The sequence below is a fragment of the Ambystoma mexicanum genome, chromosome 13 (assembly GCF_040938575.1).
Source record: "Ambystoma mexicanum isolate Mex_15411 chromosome 13, UKY_AmexF1_1, whole genome shotgun sequence".
NCBI classification, from domain to species: Eukaryota; Metazoa; Chordata; class Amphibia; order Caudata; family Ambystomatidae; genus Ambystoma; species Ambystoma mexicanum.
Genome location: NC_090938.1, coordinates 702,046,305 through 702,064,522, shown reverse-complemented (window position 1 = coordinate 702,064,522; position 18,218 = coordinate 702,046,305). Strand labels below are relative to the sequence as shown.

Below are 18,218 nucleotides of genomic sequence, written 5' to 3'. Positions count from 1 at the left end.
GCCACTATACTTCTAACTTGTGCTACCTGCTTGCCTTCATTAGCACAGCCTCCTATTCTGCCATACAGCCATGCTGTCTCTGCCCTACCGCTAATTGTGCTGCGGAGCACTCCGCTTCCAACTGCTTCGCCCACTGCACTGCCTTCTTATTGTTTGGCCCAGTGCCATGTTATCAAGCGGGCAGCCCACTACCCCTTTAATATTCGAGAAGCCCTTTGCCTTACACTGCCCAATGTCATGATATTAATCTCGCTGTTCACTGCTGTGCTATCAACCTTGTAGCTCTCCATTGTGCAACCCAGTGCAACCTGCCTCCACGCTACCTCTGTGCTGCACTGCCCAGTCCTCAATGGCGTTGCCCAATGTTACTTTCTCAATCAGCCCCCGCATACAGCAACCCCAAACGGAGCGCTATGTCAGCTACCTTTATGCTGCCCACTCTCATAATTTTGCTATTAGCAACCAATCAACACCCGAAGAAATCCTATCACCCCACCATCGCTGGCACATATATCTGCCCTGCATCGCTGGCACATATATCCAACTAGGAAAGGGCCTAGCCCGCCTACACTGTACGTGCCACCATCATATGCCCTGCCCCACACCTTTCCTCAATAAAATTGCGTTTTTCCCCTACCACACCTCTTCCTACTATCCAGAATTCGCTTAGCAATGGCCCAACCAAACCACACTCCTAGACCAAGGATCTCTCATCAGCTGTACTGCCCCCCTGACATATCTACCAGATGTCACCATCTCTCTGCGAGAACCAGGCATAGATTTGCCTACAATGCTTCATTCTCTCACTCAAAAAAAACACCTGCCCACAGACCCCTCAGTCACCACTCCACCCCTGCTCTCACATCCGATCACAGGATTAACGAGAGCTCATAGACTTTCCTTGCGCACACTCATACGGCCAAGTATACCACGCACCACCACCAACCTTACGTCATCACGCCCACACACTTCAACATCGCATGGAATCCCGCATGGGACAGGAGCAGTAGTACCAAATATGCCCAGCGTCTAAAACCCTTAACAACAAATTCGAGCAACAGGCACTTAGGGATGTGTGGATGGCGCTGAGAGGGAATGAAGTAGCATATACACACTACTCTCATGTGCACAAGTCGTTCTCTAGAATTGATTACATTTGGGCCTCGACCCCACTAGTAGGCTGTATCTCCGATATTTCTATACATGCCATTACCATCTACGACCATGCCCTGATAACACTCACTCTCGCTCTTCCCAAGATAAGAAAAACACTATGGACCTGGAAATTCCCTGTTGGACTGTTAGAAGATCAGGTCATCTGTGAGAAGCTTGGCCAGAAAATACGAGAATACTTGTCCTCCAACTCCAGTGGGGCAACCAGCCAGGCCATTCTCTTGGACGCCTTTAAGGCAACTATAAGGGGAGACGGCATAGCAGCAGCAGCCCACAGGGGCAAACAAAGGAAAAAGTTAGATGAGGATCTGGAAATGGAGCTGAGAAACATAATGAAACAAATGGAGACAGATACCAGTGAGCAGCTCCAGGGGACATATAGGGATACAAAGGGTAGATTGAACCTCATACACAAGAAACACGCTGAAAAAAGATTGCTCTTCCTTAGGCAGGGATACTATATCAAGGCAAACAAAGCTGATACACTTTTGGCGAGACAACTGAGAGGGAAAAATTCAGCCCAAAGGGCCGAGGGGGACCAAAGTAACAACAACTGACCAAATCACTGCACAATTCTACGCTTTCTACTCAGACCTATATAGATCAGAACACCCAGACCGGCAACTCCAACACGAATACTTACAGGCAACCCCCTTGAAAACTATTCTGACCTAAGAGAGGGACCAGTTAGAAACTGACATCACCCGAGAGGAAGTCCAGAAGGCCATTGTGAACCTCCCCCAAAACAAATCACTGGGTCCAGATGGTTATACTGCATTCTTCTATAAAAAATGTAGCTCCATCTTGGTCCCCAAGCTCACTGATCTCTAACCCATTTGACACCTCGGGCACAGTAACGCCTACTATGGAGAAGGAGATGATAATTCTATTTCCTAAGCAGGGCAAGGCCCCGGCCAAGTGTGGGTCCTACAGGCTAATAGCACTCATGAATTTGGATGCAAAAATATACACCAAGGTCCTGGATAACCACATCGAACATCTGATGCCGACCCTAATTCACGCCAACCAAACGGGATTCATAAAAAAACAACAAACCCACAACAACTTGCGGAGGATTTGCCACCTACTAGAAAAAGCAGACTAGAAAGGAGACCCTACAGTGCTGGTCTCACTGGACGCGGAGAAAGCGTTCGACAGGGTGGAATGGGCGTTCCTCTTCAACACCCTGCAAACAATGGGATTTGGGCCCAAATACATTGTGATGGTGCAAGCCAACTATGCTGATCCCAAAGCCAGACTGCTGATAAACTATCAGTTGCCCCACTTGGTCCCTCTCCAGAGGGGCACGAGACAGGGCTGCCCCCTTCTCTGTGCATTACACCTAGAGCCCCTCTTAACACAGATCTGCTTATCGGTAGCGATCAAGGGTATCCGGTTCAGCGAAGATGTACACACACTAATGGCCTACGCAGATGATATGCTTCTTGCCAACACGGACCGGTTAATTCACTCCCCACAGTACTGTTGGAATTAGAAAGATTCAGCCAGGTCATCTGATTAAAAATGAACGTCCTGAAATCGGAAATTTTAAACTTATCGGTCAACCGAGATGAATTAACCAGAGCCAAGGAAGTAACACAATTGAAGTGGGTCACCAAAAGCATCCGTATCCTAGGGTTGTCTATCACACGCTCATTGGAGGAACTGTACAAGGCGAATTTCCAACCCCTTCTCGCCCAAACAAAAACTCAGCTACAAACATGGACCCCACTCACGATAACTTGGCTAGAAAGAGTCAATTCTATTAAAATGGTTATCCTTCCCAGGGTTCTTTATCTATTTCAGGCACTCCCCATCAAGGTACCATCAACTTTCTTCCGTACCTTGAACACAATGGTATATAAATTCATTTGGAAGAATAAATCCCAGCGAATAGCGCTGAAAAGGCTAATGCTCCGCCCAAGCAGAGGGGGCCTGGGCCTCCCAAACTTCAGATAATACTATTGGGCTGCACAATTACGAGTGATAAAAGACTGGTTTATTGAGAACTCAGACAAAAAGGTGGGGACAAATGGAAAAAGCACTAATAGACCCGCGTATTGGGGAAAAATTGTGGATCAATAGGCCGTATAGAGCACAGAACATTCACTGCTGTGAGATCTTGAAAATAGTGGAGGACACTTGAGACTATGCAATTAGACAATGCGACAACCTTTCCCTCTCCCTTCTCCCTAATATTCGCCTAAAAGTTCACTCCAGGTATGCCGCAGGTGACATTTACAAAGTGGATAAGTGTGGACTGCACCAAATTCTGCGATATGTCCCAGGGAGATGCTATCAAACCCTTTATACAATGCAAAGAAGAATTAAGCCTACAGGAATCATAGCGGTTTCAATATTTTCAGGTGCGCCATTGGCCGATGCCCCCCCCCCACCCCCCCGAACAGACTAGCTGCCACACAACCCTGGACATCATTCAAAAAATGTCAAACTTCTAACCCGGAAGATAAACACTTGATATTCAGCCTGTACACATTTCTCATAGATGAGGCCCCATCCTCCAGACCCCCCTACCAACTCAGATGGGAACAAACACTGGCAGCCCCCCCCCCCCGAGGAAGAAAACTGGACCTTCGCATGGTCCGATATCCCACGGCTCACATAGTCTCTCCAAATCAAATCAGAGAATTTTGGTTTCAAATGATGTTTCAGTGGCACTATACACCCACACGACTACACAAGATATCTCGGTCCGTATCGGAGAAGTGCTGGAGGGGATGCAGGCATACAGTGGATTGGCTACGCATTTGGCGATCCTGCCCGAGAAAACTAGTGTACTGGGGGGGGGGGGGTGGAGGGACGGAGGGACATATGCAACAGATATTTAGCCTCTCTAGCGAGAGACCTCTAGCTGAAACCCTTCTGGGCCGGACAACAGATTGTGGCCGAAATATCATTGGAATGCCTATACTGGGAATTTGTCTTGATGGAATGGGTAATGTAGGCAATCCAAGGGGAACAAAGCAAATTTACAAACGGAATGGACAACTATACTAGACTTTCTCCACAGGGGTTACGCCGAACAGCAATGTCCACACAGATTACGCCTGCTGGGGATATCCTAAACATTTCATAGACTTTCAATCTTCAACTATGTCAACCGTGTACCGTGGGAAGGGGGGATACTGAGGAAGGGAAAGGCAGGATTGTTTTGTTGTATTAAAACTCAATAAACAAACATAAAAAAATAAAAGGGGGGTGGGTATAGGGATTAAATAATAGAGAAGGGGGGAACCACCTAACTATATATACAAAAAGTAAATTTGTTTTTTTGGGCGAACATTTTTCATAAGAAAAACTCACCCCAAAAAATAGTGTGGCAAAAGAACATAGAACCAGTAGCACAGCATGTATATGAACTGCTCTGCTCCAACATGAAGTCTCAAATGAGAAAGCCAAAAGAGCCAGGTCCTTCTGTGTGAATGCACAGAAAAATTCACTGAATGGGGATGTTCTTCCCAGTTCCGTACTGAAACCTGCAATAAACTAGGTCTCTGCACCAATAGGACAAAATGCACAAGCCTGATTTTGCCTGTGATCCCTACTTTTACCCATTAGGCGGGCCACTGTTTACGCGAAGCCTTTAGAAGGCCTCGCAAATTCTTAAAAATCCCCACTAGACCTCATAATGTGTGGCTAGCCCCCCTCGTGCGGCCCAAAGAGTGTATGCGGTTATGGGGGGGGGGGGAAGGGTCTCTCCTAAAAGGGAGTATGGTGACTTCTTTTAATAGAAAATATAAGCAGAGATGGCATTTGGGGGGCCCAGCAACAATGTTTTTTCTCTGGTGGGGGGCTTGGCATTAGAAAGTTTGTATACCACTGCTCTAGCTCCCAATTCCATCTCTCTAATAGATATATTGTACACCATGAGAAACATAACAAGCACCTTAGGGTTGGCAGATGAGGGAAAGGAGCAGTATGCAAACTCGAACATTACCATAACCTGCTTAGGCTTATGGGAGACAAAAACGTAAGGTTCAGTGGAAAGGTAGCTTAAAATTGTAAGCCCGCAGTCACCCATTTCACCTTACTTAGAATAATGACTAGCAGATTGAGAGATGCCTCAAACCTCACACTGACATGCTCAAGCACTATGCTCAGTGAACTGCTGGAACTTTGGACTGTAAAGGCAAAGCAAGGTGCTTATCAGGCTTTGGTCGGGGCAGAGGCCAGAATCCCTGCACCTTTCACCCAGAGGTCTACCCTGCTTTCTCCCACAAGCCCAAACTCTTCTAACACAGTCCAAAATGAAATATCCCCTGTCCCCCGCCACAAACAGCCGCAATTTACCAGGTTTTGACGTGGCACTAGGCATTCAGTGTTAAAGTGATGTTGCAAACTTGCAGGGCATTCTTCACAATGAAATGAGGAGCAGAAAAATAAAAATCAACTAGGGTGGGTGGAGTGTAGAATTTTCAAAAAATGTGCAGCACCTTGGACTAAAATAAGGTGATGAGAGGTGCGACGGCTGCAGGATGACAAACAGTGTGTTGGCAGTGACAGACTATTATTAGACTATACAATTATTCACAACCTGTGCAACAATAGCAATAAATAACAGTTCACAATAAAGTCTACTGTTTGCCCGTGTCCATGGGAATATCCAATCCTCTGGTTAAACCTCTAACAGTTAGATAAATTCCACTCACTAAAAACCCAGCCAACAGTTGTTTCACAAGAGAGTCCTACTTTTAGGCCTACAGCAAGTGCTTCTTCAGGGCCTCCATTTCTATTCCAAGTACTATTGTAATAGAACATTGTATTTCTGTTTAGGTAATGCTTCCAATGACTTTCTGTTATCTACAACCCTGCGATTCAGTGGTACTTTTTATTCCGTATTTCAATGAAGTAGAACCTGAGCAGTTAGTTTAATTAAATGCATTGGGAGCATTAGTGCATATACATTTTTTGCTCGTTGTAGTGTCTTCTTTTTCAATCTAATGGTGCCAAATGCCTGCTTTTGCGCATTATTGTGTTCTCCCAATCCGGTACCTATTATTCAATCCTTTCTAACACCAGGAGCAACAATTCTAATATCAGGAAAAAAAAACATTATTCGGTTCCTCAGAGTTGACCTGTCCAAATGGCTGGCGAACGCGCCAGCGAAGGTGGCATGGCGGGCGCCGCCCCTTAGTGGGGGTTGCCCAGCCGACCTCCTCCCCCCACTCCTCATACGGGTCAAGGGGGCAGGGATGGGGGAGGAACACGAGAACCCGCCCCCGGAAGTGGACGAGAGCCCGCGAAAAGTGAGGGGCGGGGCAGGAAGCCGAGGGAGGGACCGGCCCCATAAAGGGACAGGTTACAAGTACCAGCACATTCTCCCTCGGTTTCCTGCCTCGCCGGTTCGTGGATTTCGGATTTCGTTTCCCACCCACCCTCCCAAAAAACGAAATGTTTGTAATAATGTGTCTTTTGTTTTCCAGGTCGCCCAGCGGAGTTACATGGCGATCCCTTTAACAAAGCACTGGCAGACCCATAGGGGAATGATCAGCCAACAAGATTAGATTTACGGCGCTCCAGGAGTACTAGGCTCGGGGGAGGCCCTGTGAAAAAGGGGAGGGATGCAGGGGACTTCGGAGCCAATTCCAAGCCCAAAATTGCAAGGGGGCGGGGGGGCAAACGAATAACAAACTCACAAACAAAACCCTCAAGGGAAGTCGGTCGGGGGGGAGCAAGAGGAGAATACGGGGGGCTCAGGTAACAGTGACAAAATAACAGCAAGGGGAAGTCTTCACGGAAGGAGGGGGGCATGAGGGAAGGGAGGTGGGGGATCCAAGATAGGGCGGCAAGGGAATAGAGGGAACAGGGGGGAGGAAGCCAGCCCCAAGGAATAAGGGGGGGGGCAAGGACCAAAAGCTGGAGGACAGGAGACGGGGTATGGAAGAATAGGGCTGGGAAGTCTGCCCCTGGGGGGAAATGGAGCTAGGATAGGGAGGGGCAGAAACGGCAGGGAGGGGAGGCCTGGCGGGACCCGGAAAACGGGGGACCTGGTGAGTGGAGGAGCAAGCGAGGGAAGGAAGGAAGAAGGGAGAGGGTACACGCTGGCAGGGGGGCACCGGGCCAGACTCCACAGGGAGGCCTGGGGGGGAGAGGGAACTGGGAGGATTTAGGGGCTCGGCAAGACGGAAGGGAGACCTGGGGGGCGGCATAGATAGGATAGGGCTTCCGGTACAAGCGGCACTTGGGGGACGGAGGGGGGGAAAGAGTAGAGTAGAAAGGACTCAAACTAGACGGGCATCGCAAAGCGATGACCATATAGGCAGGCAGAAAGTTGTGGGCCGGCACCGGAGGGCGGTGTCGGCCTTAAAGGTACGGATGTGTAGCGTTGGGGCACTTGTGGTGGTGCTGGTATAGGAACCTGAACACTAGCGACGCGACGCACCGCGTGGCTGCCGGTTTTTACCTAGACCCAAAACCGGGACACGGTGAAAGTGTCAGGGGAGGGGGGGGCAGGGGATTCCCAACAAAGACCTAGAGCAAAAGGGGGGCCTGGGGCAAAAAATGTCGGTCATGGGAAATCTACAAACAGCCAGGGGTAGAAAGGGGTGAATAGCAAGGGCCGGGCTCAACCCGAGGCGTTCACCGGACGAGGATGGTAAGGGAGAGGGGGGGGGGGGAGGGCAAGGGATACCTAGGTAGCCGCACACAGAGTAGAATACCTGTGGTGGTGAATTACAGATCGTCTGTAAGATAACTCCAAGACTTTATGCAAAATAAAGCTGCTGAGGCATTTCACTCTTCCAACTTTACAAAGTGTCTGTGTTGTTTCTTTTTCAACATGTAATGTATGACATATGCCGGTTTGCGTGGGGGTGGGGGGAGAGGGGCCATGGGGCCAGGTCATGGAGGAGGGGGGAGGACGAGGCACTGGGGTGCCCACGCTAAGGAGTAAAAAAAAAAAAATGCTACTGTAGATTATGCCCTGCAAAATGCCCCGTTGAACCTTTTGGCGGGGGATGAGGGGGGTATCTATGTGGTCAGAGGAAAGGTGTTGCTCTCAGCTCAAGGGGAAATGTGAACTGTTAGGTTAGGATGTAGATCCAGACGTGTCAATAAAGCAATATTGCGTTGGCATACATACCCACATATTGCAATGCCTGAGAGGGAGATTCTCTCAGAGAAATCGGGAGAATTGAATGCCCCCATTCGATTGCATTCGGGTTCGATTTTTTTTATTCGAGTGGCATAGAAAAACAGCGACTTTTTTTGTAACAAAATCGTGAGGGTTGTCATGTATGCATTCGGTTGTGAGCCGTTGAGTGTGCGTCACAGTTCTGGGGCCTGCAAGGAGCGAGGGCGGGATTTACTTCGAGGCCAGGGATGCAGGCCCCTGCAGCCTAAACGGCCGGGGAGGAGCTAAGGCGCTGGGCGAAGCCTGCTGTCGCCTACAGGGCGGGTTTATAGTGCTGCTGACGTGCTGAGGGGATTGAGGACAGAGCTCGGCCTCCCAGAGAAGCGCTTGACTGCAGTACAGGACGCGCATGCCCCCCTTCCCCTCCCCCCGTAAAAATCCCCCACGATGACTGCCCTTGGCCTAGTACCATCCTGGAGCTCACACACGTATACCATTACCATACCCAAAGCTCTCAAACTGGGCTCTGCCGCCGAGTTGCATTCTCACGCGGTTCCATTACAAACGGAGGACTACAAGTCCCAGAATGCAAAGCGCAAATCACATTTGGGTGGTGCGCTAACGACGCCTGGCAGGGGCCAACTTGAGAGTTCTGCTGCGCGCTAAGGAAGCGACCGTTTATGATTGCATTATGTCTTACTATCGGATCCTCTGCGCCTGCAAGTGTCCCTTCCCCCTCCATGCATCCATCCCCTGCCCTCCCACCCCCTGAGGGGTTTAATCCATACTCACGGTCTCTGCTGAATGGGTATTAAGCGAGTGAGGGTCCCGCTCGGTTGTGTCTAGGGGCGCATGGCTTTAGGTACCATCCCCTTGTTGATTCTGATGGTGCTTCTGCGCTGTTTGTGGGGTTGCAGGGCTTGTTTCAGGGTCTTTTTTGTTGTTGCGGGGATGCAGGTCCTTCTGGGTTGTTTCTCTAATACTGCGCAGGTCCCACCGGGGAGGGGGCTTCTCTTTTGGGGTGCCTGCGCTTCTAGGTTAGTTCAGTTAGGGGGGTGTGCTGATTTTACACGTGGGCTGAAGCCAGCTGTGTTTTGAACAAATGGGGCTACTGCACACTCGCCGACAGGCCATAAACTTCCTAGAGGGGAGGAGTCATCCACCCACAGCCAATTAGAATGATGCCCCAGGTTGGGTGATGGTTGCGAACTGGCGATTGGCCTCGTACAAGTACCAAAAAAAGGATGGATAGTATACAGAAAACGATAGGGAAATTAAAATGAGCGGGACCAGGGCTAAGCAAGACCGGATCCAGACACTCGAGGGATTGGGATAGGAGTATCCCTACACATTTCTTTTGCAGGGCCAGGGACAGTACTAAGCCTTCTGGCGCTCCCTTTGGCCCAGTTGACGTTATGGGAAGTGGCATCGCAGCACACAATCATGTGGATGAAGCACTGCCTCGTCATTTTTTTTATGGTACTTCATTTTCTCCTCCAGAACCAAAAGTTGATGGATAGAATGATTTGGCGCTTTCATAACCACTGTTTTTGCTCTGGACAGCATTACGTATTGCGATAGTTTAGTTAGCGGTCTGTGATCTTACAAAAAGAAATTAACTATGCAGATCAGTCTTAGCCTTGCAAACAATGGCAGTAGTCCAGAGTGAACTGTTGGGCCAAGTCGCATCTGCACAGGAGAAAAAGCAACAATGACATGTTTGGACCTTGTTTTGTCTCATCACTTGGGTGGAGCCAAACTGACCACCCCTCCAGGCACACATGATGTTCAATACGCCTGGAAGTGTTTTAGTGCGGGGGAGGGGTGCGTGTGTGATGGATGAAATTAATGACTACCATAATGATGAGGCCTGACAACCAAATAGAGTGGACAAACTTTGGTCACAAGCTTTATTGTCTCATGAGCTATGTGTAAAGAAAGCCAACAAAAACATAATGAAAAAAACAACACAAATTTTGGGGAACAAAGGATCAGATGAGCGGGGACCCTACTCCCACATGGGGCCAACTCAAGGCTGATCCCTGCCGCCCATCATACTAAAGCTTGCGACTTACTGTGGACCCAGCGTGTGAGCTGTGTCCGGTTTATCTTCCGTTACATGTTTACCCCTTTCAAGTGTCATTTTTCAATTCAATCTTTAATTCTATGTCAAAACGGAGGCGAGCATTATGCTTCATCTTATTATTTATTACTCTGCAGCAGTTTCAACAAAATATAAACATTTTTCAATCCTTCCATTTAAGTAACATTTTTTTTTCTTCAAAAAACTTCATATCCCATCAGTCTTGGGTCCCTGTGCTGCAGTGTCCTGGTCATTTGACCTAGTCCTTCCTCTTCCTGTAACCCTCCTCTTCTTTTCCTGCTCTCCAGAGATAAGTACTCTTTTCACTTAGCTGCGTAATCTGACAGCATTTGAAGTAGGGTTATTGTTGAGGTTAATGTGACATACAGACATTTGACACTAATTCACTGTCGGGTTGATTCTACACTAGAGCGCAGGGACCGCGCAGCGTAGAAAGGATGCTTTAATCTGTAAAGAGAAACATCTGGTGGCCCCGTGCTGCATTTTCAGCACTCTGGGGGCTTGCCAGAGGCCTTTTTCCTCACTCGCGTAAGACGCGAACGAGTGAAGAGCCCCCGGGGCGGAGCGAACTCGTGAGAGGGCGGCTCGCTGAGAGCCACACGCGCAGACCCCACCCTCGTGGGGTGTTAGGAAAGATTTCGTAATTGTAGGTAATTTTCCTTCCATGTGGCAACCCCTAAACTTTTTGCTGTTGTTTTTCACCTTGTTCTTGACTTTGCCAGAGAAGTGCAGCCTTCTGCCACACTCCTCTGGGCTTTCGCTCCTTTCTTACGGGGAAACTGACATGCCCTTAAGACAGTCAGTACCGGGGAACGCTGTTTCCCGTAGTTTCTTTTATCATGTTGCGGCTTTAGTGCAACATGACACAAGAGGGCACTGTAAGCTAAGTTACAGCTCTCTTGGGCCTCTAGCCTTCTACAGGCCCTAGATACTCGTTTAGGATTGTATTTGATCGGTGCAAGTAATTCAGGGACGGGAATGGTGGCAGCAATCGTTTCTTTGTATTTTGAGCTCCTTTTGGCGTTCTAAGCGCGTTTTCTGCACTTAACCCAAAATGGCCAGACCACGAGGCTCCTTTGTCCTGTCCGCTGACCGTCTTGCTCCCTTCACCTTCCCCAGGTCGAGCCGACCCGGGGCCTTCCTTATTTGGGCATGTACTTTCCCGCGAAACACAGATGCTTTCTCGGGCTTCCACATGTCTTGTGTGTGCCTCCAGGGTGTGGGCTGGGATGTCTGGTCCCAATACACATCCTGGGTGCCAGAGAGTCTAGGGTGGTGTGAATGCCTGGGACCACCGTGGTCCGTGATTGGTCCACGAATGGTGTGAGTGTTGATGAGCGGATCTCCCATTGGGTCCCCTCCGTTTTGGCGCGAAGGGAACCGTGGATAAGAGGGGGCTGGAAACACCACTACCATGTCGATCTCCTGAGTTCTCACGAACGAAGGAATACAGGAGCCAAGTATCCTGCAACCAAGAGGCTGGACCGAGGAATCGCTGGTGACCCGCTGAAGGACTCCTCCTCTGCACTGCTGTCGCCTTGTGAAACCCTTTTCACCTTTGATCGAACCAGAAGGCCTGTACTGGTACTTCGACCCTTGGAATAGCGGGAACAGCTATTCTCGGCATCTTCACCATCTCCTGCCAGTAAGCCTTCGGAAGCGTCTCTGGGCCATCCAGTAGACTGACCAGCTTACACGGGAGTCTTGCTCTGTAACCGCTTCCAGGTTGTGTAGTATTTCGAGTCCTTGTCACTCTCACACGCTTCATACACTTGGCGTTCCCAGGTAGGAAGTGAGTAGTGTACATTTGGCTCAGATACACACGGCCGCTCCGTTGCCCTGCTGTGGTGACAAAACTGTGCAGGTTTCTTCGATTGGGACGTCTTTTTACTCAACACGACGACGAGGCGTTCCCTGCTCTTCTGAACCTGCCAGCTGCTGAAACTGACGCGGAGAAGCCTGGGTCTGCTTGCATCGGGGACCGGTGAGTAGTTTAGCTAGGATCTGGTCGCCCTCCTGCAGGAGCCCATTGCTTTTCCCCGCTGTGTAAAAAAGCACCCTTTTGCCGTACTCGCGCTCTGCTTCTGCCCACTCTGGAGGCTGCGCTTGAGTCGCGGAACTTGTTCTCCTTCATTTGTGCACTGAACTGAACTGCCTGATTTCCTTAGAAGAGACTCTCCTTTTGCCCGTTGGCACCAGCGTGTGCAGGTACTTTGAGCACAAGGCTCCACTCTTCGCAGGGCTCGGACTTCCATCTAGTTAGGTGCCTCTGAAGGCGAACTGAGTCTAAAGCATTGTATCGCACTGCCTGTTTTCCTTCCCTTGCAGGTGGACTACACATTTCGTGCATATAACGCTTGCGACTGTCGTATTTGTATATATATTGTGTTGATATGGTATGTGTTGGTTTACTATCGTTATATTGTGATTTTCTCGCTACGGTCATTGTTTTAAAGGCCTTAAAATAAATGTGTATATATTTTTTATATAACACCTGTTTGGAGTAGTTTGTAAGTGATCTTGCTTTGTGTGCTCATTGCGGGCTTTCAGTCACCCTCACCCCTCTTGAGACCTAGTCTTGACCGCCGCGATCGCTACCTTGATTGGTCTGGCTCGTCCAGAGGTTACCCTGTTCCAAGTAATTAGGTTGGCCTTCTGAACTTCTGCGCCACCAGGACAGACAGAGTTCAGAAATCCATCTTAACAAATTGGTGTACAGCGGTGGGATACGACTGAAGGTATCCAGTGTTGCGCACGAACTAAGGCATTTCAGGTTATTCCAACCAGGACACGTAGTGAATTGTTGTAGTATAACTTTAAAAAGGCCATAGTCCTATCTAACAGTATGGAAACAAATACCTTGTTAACTTTAAATGCTTCCAAATCAGAAACACTGAAAAAGATGTGTGCGGAGAGAGGTGTTTCCTCTCAAGGCACGAAATTGGAAATGATCCAAAGAATCGTGGCGTGGCAAGAAGCGCAGCTTGACGCTATAACTTCTGAGGACAGTGCAGAAGGTGGTGGGGCTGCTCTCACTGGTACAACCGACGGTTCTGCCGCTGCACTGATCCATCGCGACCACGAGGACAGGGAGGATGTGATGTCTAATGTTTCCTCTGCCAGTGCTGATGGGGAGGCTATGCTTGAATTCAAGAAGCAAGAGCTGCGGTTTAGGCAGCAGGAGCTTGAATTCAGCATAGCCAAACTAAAAATCGAACAGGCAGAAAAACAAAAAGACAGGGATCACCAGTTGGAACTGGCCAAGCTTCAGTTTGCAAATGGGTCCAAGGGTCCTGGACATGGGTCTGGGGCTTCCTCTCATCCACGGTTTCCGAAAGATCTGCTCAGTGTGTATGAGGAAAGGAATGACATTATGGACTGGCTGAATGCGTTTGAGTATGCATGCAAAGTTCAACAAGTTGACAATGCTGATAAGATTGCATGGTTACTCAGCAGACTGCCCCATTCTGGCTGTAGTGCCATTATGGAAATGTCGAAGGCTGAGCGAGCTGATTTCGCAATGTTAAAGCAAACTCTCATTTTAAAGTTTGGGAAGACTCCGGCCCAATATTTGAAACGTTTCAGAGAGTATAAGAAAAAGGAAGGTGGTACTTGGGTATCTTATGTCGCTGAATCCTTGAAAAACTTAACTGGCTGGGTCGAAGGGTATAAGGTTTCTACCTTCGAAGGCATGATAAATCTTGTCATGCTGGAACACATTTTTGCTTCTTCTTCCCCGGAGCTTAAGCAGCATTTGGCCGATTCGAAGGAGATAGATCCTAAGAAGCTGGCCATTGCAGCAGACTTATGGGTGTCACATCGAGTGTCCCATAAGGACAAAACTCATCCTGGTAAGCAGGAGGAAGGGAAAAAGTCCAAAGATATGGAGGGTGGAGAATCTGCTAAATCTTCTTCCCATAAGGGCCACAAAAAGAAAAATAAGGGTAGGACACAAGAGAACTCACAGGGTAGTGGAGGTCAGCCTCCGAAACAAAACTCTGGTTACAATAAGCCTCCCTATGTAAACAGACCCAATGGATCTTGTTTTGCTTGTGGAGCAACTGACCACGTGAAGGGGGATCCCCGTTGTAAGGTTAGACCTTTGGGGGTCCACTCCGCTAATCTGGCCTTCTCCTCCTACGAGGAAGAAGAGATTACAGGAGCATCCTTCTCCTCAGACTCATTTCCCAGCGGGATAGAGGCTGAGGTAGTTTTAGTGTCCCTGGGTTCCTGGGAGCCTAAAGTCGCAGAGGCTTATGCTAGGATTCCGGATAATACCAAGCACTACTTTAAAGACAGTGTGCTGATCAATGGAGTAGATACTCCAGCTCTTAGGGATAGTGGGTGCAGGTGCACTGTAGTGGATTCTACCTTGGTAGACTCAGAGGAAGTTGCCAGAGCTACTCTGATGCCCACTAAGTTGGCTGACGGCCCCCTCCGTATGTTTCCCGTAATACCTGTAAATCTTACTTTAAATGGTACAGCAGTCAGGATTCCAGTGAGCATTCAGAGAAACGTCCCGGGAAAGGTCTTGTTAGGTAATGATCTCAGAGCTTTAGGGCTCGTAGGAGATACTGCCGAAAGACCCTACACACGGTCTCAAGCACGGGCAGCATTGGCCAAGACCAATACGCTGCCCCAGCCGAAGGGGAAACCCAAGGCGAAAGGAGTCGACAAGTCACGACGAGGGAAAGAGAATATTCCCCCGAGCTCGCCTACCACTGCGGTGGAGGAAGTTGGTCAATCGCCCGGGCCTGACGAGGAGGTGGCGATGCCTGAAGTATTCGACCCCAACGATCATCCTGAACTAAAAGACTTGTTAGTTGAAGGAGGTCCTGATAGGGACGAATTCAGTAAAGGCCAACGTGAGTGCCCATCTCTGGAAGGCCTAAGGAGACAGGCCTGCTCCCAGCTTGAGGGTGAACCTCCTGGGACGCATAGGATTTATTGGGAAGGTGGCCTCCTGTATAGTGAGCCCACAGAGTCTACAGAAGGAGACCATAGGAGGTTGGTGGTTCCCCTTGCTGTTAGGCCCTTCCTCCTGCAGTTGGCGCATGAAGTTCCCCTTGCTGGTCACCTTGGTATGAAGAGGACCAAGCAAAGGTTATCCATGCACTTCTACTGGCCCAAGATGGGGGTGCAAGTAGAAAGTCACTGCAGGAGTTGTACCTCCTGCCAGTTGTCTGGTAAGGTTGGCGCGACAATCCAAGCTCCGTTGGTACCGCTCCCAGTTGTGGGGGTACCATTTGAAAGGGTAGGGATCGACATCGTTGGTCCCCTTGACCCGCAAACATCCTCGGGCAATAGGTTTATCCTGGTGCTGGTCGACCATGCAACCAGGTATCCTGAGGCCATCCCATTGAAAACTGTAACTGCCAAGTCAGTTGCAAAAGCTTTACTCGGCATATTTACTAGGGTTGGCTTCCCTAAAGAAGTTGTGTCGGATCGTGGCAGCAACTTTATGTCGAAGTATATGCAGGCTATGTGGAAAGAATGTGGGGTCACCTACAAGTTCTCTTCTGCATACCACCCCCAGACCAATGGTCTGGTGGAACGTTTCAACAGAACGTTAAAGAGCATGATTGGGGCTCTGGAGGAGCCTCAGAGAAGAAAATGGGATCTTCTTTTACCATGCTTACTGTTTGCCTACCGAGAGGTACCACAGGAGGGTGTTGGCTTCAGCCCCTTCGAACTTCTGTTCGGTCATCCCGTACGGGGACCCTTAGCCATCGTCAAAGAGGGATGGGAGATGCCCACTCCCCCTGTTACTACCAACGTAGTTGATTATGTGCTAGGGCTCAGAAAACGGATGGTACTTCTGATGGGCTTGGCTAGTGATAAATTGAAGGCAGGGCAAGCGCTGGTGAAACATTGGTACGACCAGAAAGCTTCCCTCATCAACTTTACACCTGGTCAGCAAGTCCTGATCATGAATCCCATAAGGCCTTGAGCTTTACAGGACAAATGGTCAGGCCCTTACACAGTGGTGGAGCCCCTGGGTGAGGTTAACTATTTAGTGGACCTTGGAAGGCCTGGACAGGCTCCAAAAGTGTTTCACGTGAATAGGCTGAAGGCTTTCGTACCAAGAGTCGAAATCGCAGCACTGCTACTGGCTTCAGATGTTGAGGAAGAGGAGTCTGAACCTCTCCCCGACCTGTTCCAGAGCGGTCCTTCAGATAGCTCCTTTGAGGGTGTCCGAGTGGCCCCTCACCTGACTTCTGATCAGCAGGCTGAGGTGAAAAGTTTGCTTAGGCAGTTTTCCCCCCTGTTTTCACAGTCGCCTGGTTTGACACCTTGGTGCACACATAACATTGACACAGGAGACAGTGTACCTACCAAAAGTAGGGGATACAGGATGTCAGACAAAGTACGGTCTTATATTAAGACCGAGGTCAACAAGATGTTAGACCTTGGGGTGATTGAACCCTCTAGTAGTCCTTGGTCCAGCCCTGTGGTTTTGGTTCCAAAGGCAGGCACTTCTGAATTGAGGTTCTGCGTGGATTACAGGGCTCTGAATGCTGTCACCAAGACAGATGCACACCCCTTGCCTCGAACAGATGAGCTGGTGGATACTTTGGGTGCCTCCAAGTACCTCAGCACGTTTGACCTCACTGCTGGCTATTGGCAAATAGCTTTAGCAGAGCATGCCAAGGAGAAGACAGCATTTTCTACTCCAGACGGCCTTTACCAATTCCGGGTAATGCCGTTCGGATTGAAGAATGCACCTGCCACTTTCCAGAGGCTTGTGAATCATGTGTTGAATGGGTTGGACGAATTCTGTCTTGCATATCTGGACGATATAGCAGTTTTCAGTGCCACCTGGGAAGACCATGTGAAACACCTCGGGATTGTGCTCCAGGCTCTTCAGAAAGCCCACTTGACCATAAAGGCTAGTAAATGCCAGATTGGACAAGGCTCAGTGGTTTACCTTGGACATGAAGTAGGTGGAGGGAGGATACAGCCTCTACCCAGTAAAGTACAAGCAGTACAAGACTGGCCTACCCCCACTACGCAAACCCAAGTGAGAGCCTTCTTAGGACTCACGGGGTATTACCGCAATTTTGTGGCAGACTATGGCATCATAGCTGCCCCTCTGACTGCCCTCACAACTCCGAAGAAACCCAAGAAGGTAACTTGGACCGACGAGTGTGAGAAGGCCTTCAATGGCTTAAAAGACTCCTTGTGCCAGGCCCCTGTCCTCAGGGCCCCTGATTATCAAAGACCTTTTATCGTGCAGACGGACGCCTCTGACACTGGGATAGGAGCTGTACTATCACAAGTAGATGAGAAGGGTAAGGAACACCCTATCGGTTTTATTAGTCGCCAGTTTAAGGACAGAGAGCTCAGATGGTCCACGGTAGAGAAAGAATGTTTCTCTGTTGTGTGGGCCCTAAGGAAGCTGAGGCCCTACCTCTATGGGACCCACTTCACTGTGCAAACTGACCATAAGCCGTTAAAGTGGCTAATGAACATGAAGGGGGAGAATCCAAAGTTGCTTAGGTGGTCCATAAGTCTACAAGGCTTCGACTTCACTATTGAGCATAGGCCAGGTGTCCAACATAGCAATGCTGATGGGTTGTCCAGAATGTTTAACTGACCTGAACAAGAGACTCATCCAGGGGTGGATTAGTTCCCCCTGTCCATAGTCTGGGAGGGGCGAGTGTTAGGAAAGATTTCGTAATTGTAGGTAATTTTCCTTCCATGTGGCAACCCCTAAACTTTTTGCTGTTGTTTTTCACCTTGTTCTTGACTTTGCCAGAGAAGTGCAGCCTTCTGCCACACTCCTCTGGGCTTTCGCTCCTTTCTTACGGGGAAACTGACATGCCCTTAAGACAGTCAGTACCGGGG

At 49.3% G+C, this 18,218-nt stretch overlaps 1 protein-coding gene across 3 annotated transcripts in view; it reads right to left on the bottom strand.

The window, feature by feature from the left end:
* Window positions 1–18,218, bottom strand: part of LOC138521747 (E3 SUMO-protein ligase KIAA1586-like) — a 96,501-nt gene that overhangs the window by 18,850 nt on the left and 59,433 nt on the right. For 2 of the 3 annotated variants that reach the window (XM_069634797.1, XM_069634798.1), the window contains exon 1: window positions 9,059–9,364. The exons of the other annotated variant lie outside the window; for it this stretch is intronic. The gene's annotated coding sequence lies outside the window, so the exon portion shown is untranslated. Of the gene's footprint in view, window positions 1–9,058; window positions 9,365–18,218 lie in introns of those variants that run through there. 3 annotated transcript variants of the gene reach the window in all.